Raw genomic sequence first — 6,924 nt, 5'->3', positions numbered from 1 at the left:
AACTCAAAGGCATCAATTCTTCTACGATCTTCCTTATTCACTGTCCAGCTTTCGCATCCGTATGAGGTTATTGAAAAGACCATGGCTTGGGTCAGGCGCACCTTAGTCCTCAAGCTGACATTAGAGGTCACATTAGAGGGTTCCAGATACAATGGGAGAAAATGTGGAACAAAGCTCAAAATGATTTAAGAAAATGACCTGGCTTACTGGTCAGAAAGAGACTGGAGGAACCTGAGACTATGTTCCTCCAACACCCTTCAGGTCTGGAAAGGAACTCATCCTCATGGCCCAGTTTTCATCCAAGCAGTAGATAGATTTATAGGGGGGACAACAACACTAGTAAGGTAGCTCACCATGGAATGATCAGTCATTCAAAGTCAAGAGGGCAACATTTTCCTAAGGACAAAGTTGAGAAGGGCTGGGAAGGTGGGTGGGATGCAAATAGGAAGCACAGGGAGGAAGTGGGATAACTGTTGTTGTGTGGTGGGGATTATAATCATTAAAAAAATATATATATATATATGTGAGATGAAATCGCTTCATCCTCCCTTCTAAGGAACATCCTGGTTGTACTTGTCCCAAGACAGATTTGTTTGTTCTTCTGGCAGTCAATATTCTTCACCAACATCACATGTCAAAGGCATCTATTCTTACTGGCTTTCCTTATTCATTGTACAGTTTATTCAGGCGTATGGTAGTGGTGGTGTGCCATGGGGTCGGTGCTGACTCTTAGTGATACTGTAGAAGATTTCCAAGGCTGTAAATCTTTATGGGAGCAGAAAACCTCATCTTTCTTCCAAGGAGGGTTGGTAGATATGAACTGTTGACCTTGCAGTTAGCAGCTCAATGCGTAACTCACTATGCTACCAGGGTTCCTAAGACTTGAGTCAGGCACACCTTAGTCCGCAAAATGACACCTTTACTTCAACACTGTAAAGAGGTGCTGCTTTGCTGCTGATTTGCCCAGTGCAATATGTCATTTCATTTCTTGACTGTTGCTTCCATGAGTGCTGATCATGGATCCAAGTAAAGTGAAAATCTTGACAATTTTAAACTTTTCTTCCTTTGTCCTGATGTTGCTTAATGGTCCAGTTGTGAGGATTTTTGTTTTCTTTATGTTAAAATGTAATCCAAGCTGAAGGCTGTAGTCTTTGATCTTTATCACTAAGTGCTTCAAGTCCTCTTCACTTTCAGTAAGCAAAGATGTGTAATCTACAGATTGCAGGTTGTTAATGAATCTTCCTCCAATCCTGATGCTACATTCTTTTTCATATAGTCCAGATTCCCAGATTATTTGCTCAGAATACAGATTAATTAGATCAGTATTATGAAAGGATACAGCTCTGACACATATATTTCTTGATTGTAAGCCATGTAGCATCTCTTTGTTTTGTTCAAACAACTGCCTCTTGGTCTATGTACAGGTTTCACAACTAAGAGTTCTAGAATTCCCATTCTTCACAATGATATCCATAATTTGTTATGGTCCACAAGTCATACCTTTGTATACTCAATAAAACACAGGTAAACATCTATGGAAGGTCATAGAAAAATCTGTGCATTTTAATTATGGTGTTGAAGAATATTAAAAGTACCATGGACTGTCAGAAGAACAAACAAATCTATCTTGGAAAAAGTACAGCCAGAATGCTCCTGTACTTCTCATACTTTGGACATGTTATCAGGAGGAACCAGTCCCTGGAGAAGAATATTGTGCTTCATCAAGTAGAAGGTCAGCCAAAAAACAAGGAAGACCCAGTAAGATGGATTGACACAGTGGCAGCTACAATGGGCTCAAACATAACGACAGTTATGATGCTGGCATTGGACTGGGTAGTGTTTTGTTCTGTTGTGCATAAAGTCACCATGAGTTGGAAATGACTCGATGGTACCTAACAATAACAGCAAATGTCTTTCTGTTATTCTCTGCTTTCAGCCAACATCCATGATATCAATACCTCTCATTCCAGGTCCTCTTCTGAATCTAGCACAAATTTTTTGGCCATTTCATGTACTACTGCAACACTTTTAGAATTATGTTCTGCATAATTTTGCTTGCATGTCGTATTAATGGTATTTATTAGATAATTTTCACATTCTGTTGGGTCACTTTTGTTTGGGAAGGGCATGTATATGGATCTCTTCTAGTGGGCTGGTCAGTTAACTGGCTTCCAAATTTCTTGGCATAGATGAGTGGGCACCTTCAGTGCTATGTTTAGTCACTGAAACATCTCGATTTGTAGTCCATCAATTCCTGGATCTTTGTTTTTTTGCCAATACCTTCAATATCATCAATTCTTGATCACGTGCTGCATCCTGAAATGACTGAACACTGATCAGCTCTTTTTGGTACAGTGATGCTGTGTATTCTGTTTATCCTTCGTTTGATGTATCCTACATCCTTCACTGGATGGTGGTTCAAGCTCACCAGTCGCTCCTTGGAAACCCTATACAGGGTCGCTATGGGTCAGAACTGACTCGACAGCACTTCACCACCACCACAGCAACATCCTTCACTATTTTGCCCATAGAATAAGTTCTTTCAGCTTGAGAAATGCAGAGTGTGGTTTTTCCTTTTGGTTTTCTAACTTCAGGTCTTGGCACATTTCATTATAATAGTTTACTTTTGTCTTAGGCTGCCCTATGAAATTTTTTGTTCGGCTTACAATTCATTGTTTCTTCCATTCTCTTTAGCTACTCTGTGTTTAAAAGCAAGTTTTAGAGTCTTTTCTGACATTCATTTTGGTCTTAATTTTTTGTTTTCCTGTCTTTTTTTAATGATCTTTTGCTTTCTTCATGTAAGATATTCTTGATGTCATTCCACAACTCCTCTGGTCTTTGATTGTTAGTTTCCAATGCATCAAATCTGCTCTTAAGAGGCTCTCAATTCATATGTGATACACTCAAGGTCATACTTTGGCTTTTGTGGACTAGTTTTCATTTTCTTCATCTTTAACTTGAACTTGCAAAAAAGAGCAACTGATGGTTTGTTCTTTAGTTATCGCTTGGTCTTGTTCTGACTAATGATATTGAGCTTCTCCATCATCTTTTTCTAGAAGTCATCAATTTGATCACTATTTATTCCTTCCAGTGAGCTCCATGAGGATAGTTGCCATTTGTTGTTGTTGTTAAGTGCTGCTGAGTTGATTCTGACCCATAGCAACCACAGCTTGAGTCAGGCACACCTTAGTCATAATTGAGGCACAACTCATAGCGACCGCGTATAGGGTTTCCAAGGAGCATCTGGTGAGCTTGAACCACCAGTCTTGCAATTCAAACGACTTTACAGTCTGACGCATTAGCCCACAGCGCCACACCAAGACTCCTGTTGCCATTTATGTTGTGGAAAAAAGGTATTTCCAATTAATAAGTTTTTGGTCTTGCATAATTCTGTTATGTGATTTTCTACATCTTTCTATATCTCCAAAGCCATATTTCCAACTGATCTTTGTTCTCAACTTTCACATTCCAATCACCAGTAATTATCAATGCATCTTGAATCCAAATTTGATCAAATTCAGACTGTAGAAGTTGGTAAAAATCTTCAATTTCTTTGTCTTTGGCATCAGTGATTGGTACATAAATATCTATTAATATACAAGGGGGAGTCCTGGTGTGGCGCTGTAAGATAAAGCACTGGACTGCAAGGTTGGTTTGAACCACAAGGTCGGTGGTTCAAACTCACCAGCTAGCTGCTCCTTGGAAACTCTATACACGTTCGCTATGAATTGGAAATGACATACTTCATTGGGCAAATCTGCTGTACAAGACCTCTTTAAAGTGTTGAAGAGCAAAGATGTCAACTTGAGAACTAAGGTGTGCCTGACCCAAGCCATGGTATATTCAATAACCCCATATGTATGCAAAAGTTGGACAGTGAATAAGGAAGACTGTAGAAAAATTGATACATTTGAGTTTTGGTGTTGGAGGAGAATATTGAAAGTGCCATGGGCTGTCAAAAGAACCAACAGATCTGTGTTGGAAGAAGTATAGTCAGAGTGCTCCTTGGAAGCCAGGATGGCCATACTGCGTTTCTCATACTTCGGATATACTATCAGCAGAAACCCATCACTGGAGAAGCATATCATGTTTGGTAAAGTGGAGGGTCAGAGAATAAGAGGAAGACCCCCAGGGAGATGGATTGGCACAGTTGCAGCAGCAATGGGCTAGGTGTAGCAATGATTGTGAGGTTGGCCCAGGACTGGGGAGTGTTTTATTCTGTTGTAAATAAGGTCACTATGAGTCGTTACTGACTCAATGGCACCTAACAAAAACAACATGAGTCGGAACTGACTTGACTGCACTTAACAACAAATATTAAAGGGAGCTTCAAAAAGTTCTTGGGAAAATGCCATTCTCTTTTTATTCCATTTTTCCAGGAACTTTTTAAAGCCCCTTTGTATATGTAAGCTGTCTGTCTCATGGGTAGGAGCATGTGAGAATGGAATCAGCTATTGCAGGTATCCCTTTCCTCTTGCCTTGGTCATGGCTCAGAGGCCCTTCACGATCCCTGCTGTGAGTCACTTGGACCTTGGATTGGCTGAGCAATGCTGTGCAAATCTTGCCCTGCCTCTGAACCTCCGTTTCCTCATCTATACCATGGGATGGTCATGGCACCAGCTATAGATATGATTAAGAGAGAATGACCCCTGACTCCCCATTTCACCTGGAGCCAAAGCAAATGCCTCCCTCCTCTCTGATCTCACTCCTCCCTTACACTGGCCTCTTCCTTGTTCCTGGAGCAAGCTCTTGCCTGGGGTCTCCACACTGTCCTTTTCCTCTGCCTGGAACTCTTCTCCCAGATACATACTTGTCTCTACCTCTCACTTGCTTTGACAAATGCCACCTTCTCATGCAGCATCCCTGTCCATCCTCCTTAATACTGCAAAGTGCCCTGACCTCAATAGATCCCCTATTCCCAATGCCCCTTTCTACTCCCTATAGATCTTGTTACTTTCTGCCACATGGTGAAATGTGTCCATTATCAAGTTTATTTTCTGCTAGAGTGGACGCCTCACAAAGGAAGGGCTATTTGCTTGTTTGGTCATCTGGCACGTAGAGACCCTCCATAGAGATTTGTTAGATGTCCTAATGCACTAAAGAGCCAGTCCAGTGCTGATACTGAAGCTTGGGACGCTCTGAGGGGCCCACGAAGCCTCTCCTAGTGTCTCAACAGTGAGAGGAAGTTGCAAGATGGCCATTTCTCTGCATGCTGTCCGTGGCTCAGCTCTTTTTGGTAAACTTTCCCAGCTCTTGGTATAAGGCTTGCATTTTCCCACATGTCTAGTCACACCCCATGGGGACGGACCTGTTGCTAGGAAAGAGGGGAACACTTCTTCCTCTTTTTAGAGTTCCTTGGGGCTGAGGTGGGAGGTCTGCAGGGCCAGAGGTCATGGTGCCCTCGGTGGACTCAGCTTAGACAACACGGCACCCACGTTTCCTGTTGCCTTCCTACCGTAGAATTGCATTAACACCACTCTGTCCCCACCAGAAGCCCAGCCCACATAGGTCAAAGGGCACCCCAGGCCTGCCCAGCCTCCCTGCTATTCTGTAAGTCCCCGGCCTCCTGCATCACCCACTTGGTAGCCCACCCATCATTGAAGACCCCAGCCACCATCTGCTTCTGCCTAACCTCAGGCCTGAATGAAAGCCCCATTGAGACGTTAAGTTAGGACAACATCAGGACAATATGGCTATCTACCTACCTACCTATCATCACTTATTTACTGCCCCTTGGCTCAGAAAATCCACTTTTGCAAAATAACATGTTATTGATTGTAGTCCTTGTGATTGAAAGAGCCCCTGGAGGCACAATTGCTAACTAAGCACTTGGTTGCTAACCAAAAGGTTGGGGCTCAACTCCACAGGAGCAAAGCCCAGGTGATCTGCTCCCATAAAGATTATCGTCTTGGGAACCCTATGGAGTAGTTCTACTAGGGTTGCTATGAGTCAGACTCGACTCAGTAACAACAACATCGATAGCAGCATTATCTGTAATAGTAAAACACTGGCAATTGCTTAAGTGTACACTAGTAAGAGACTAGCTAAATAAATGATGACAATGAATACCATAGAGCAATGAAGTTGGACCACAGCTACATATAGCAACATGATGGGAGAAAGAGGCAGGACCCAAAAAGGGCAGTCTTTGCCAAAAAAATCAAAACCAGAAGGCAGGAAGGGGCAGGAAAGAAGAATGAGTGGAAACAGGGAACCCAGGGAGGAAATGGGAAGAGTGCTGTTAAATTCAGGGGATTGCAACTAAGGTCAGGAAACAAAATGTGTATAAATTATGGAATGGAAAATTAATTTGCTCTGGAAATTTTCACCCAAACCACACACACACACACACAAACTAAAAACCAAACGAAACCATATACTATGATTTCATTAGGACTCCTGGTATGGTATTGTAGGATCAACACTGGACTGCAAAAAACAAGGTCAGCAGTTCAAACCCACCAGCTGCTTCCTGGAAACCCTATATTGGGTCGTTATGAGTAGGAACTGACTAGACAGCAAGTAACAGCAACAAATGATTCCATTTCTATAAAGATTAAATTTTGATAGAATAAGAATGAAACTATGTTGTTGAACATGCTTACATAAGTGATAAAGCTAAGGAAAGCAATTACTGAAAAAATTAGCGTAGTAAAAGAGAGGGAGTCATGAGGGTTTATGTAAAGTTCCCTGGCCTCTGGCAATGTTTTATTTCTCAGCTGAACGGGAGTTACATACTTATTAGCTTTATAATTCTTTAAAGTGTACATAAATGCTCTCTATATTCTTTATATATATATATAATCTTTTATATGAATGGCATCTCACACAGGACATCTAAACAGTGGAATACTATATGGTCATGTAAAAGGACAAACAGAAGCTCTCTATATAAAGAATGGAGTCCTTGTGTAGGTTAATGCA

Source organism: Chrysochloris asiatica, unplaced genomic scaffold (assembly GCF_000296735.1).
Source record: "Chrysochloris asiatica unplaced genomic scaffold, ChrAsi1.0 scaffold00075, whole genome shotgun sequence".
Classification (NCBI taxonomy): Eukaryota; Metazoa; Chordata; class Mammalia; order Afrosoricida; family Chrysochloridae; genus Chrysochloris; species Chrysochloris asiatica.
Note: the sequence above shows the minus strand (reverse complement) of the source record.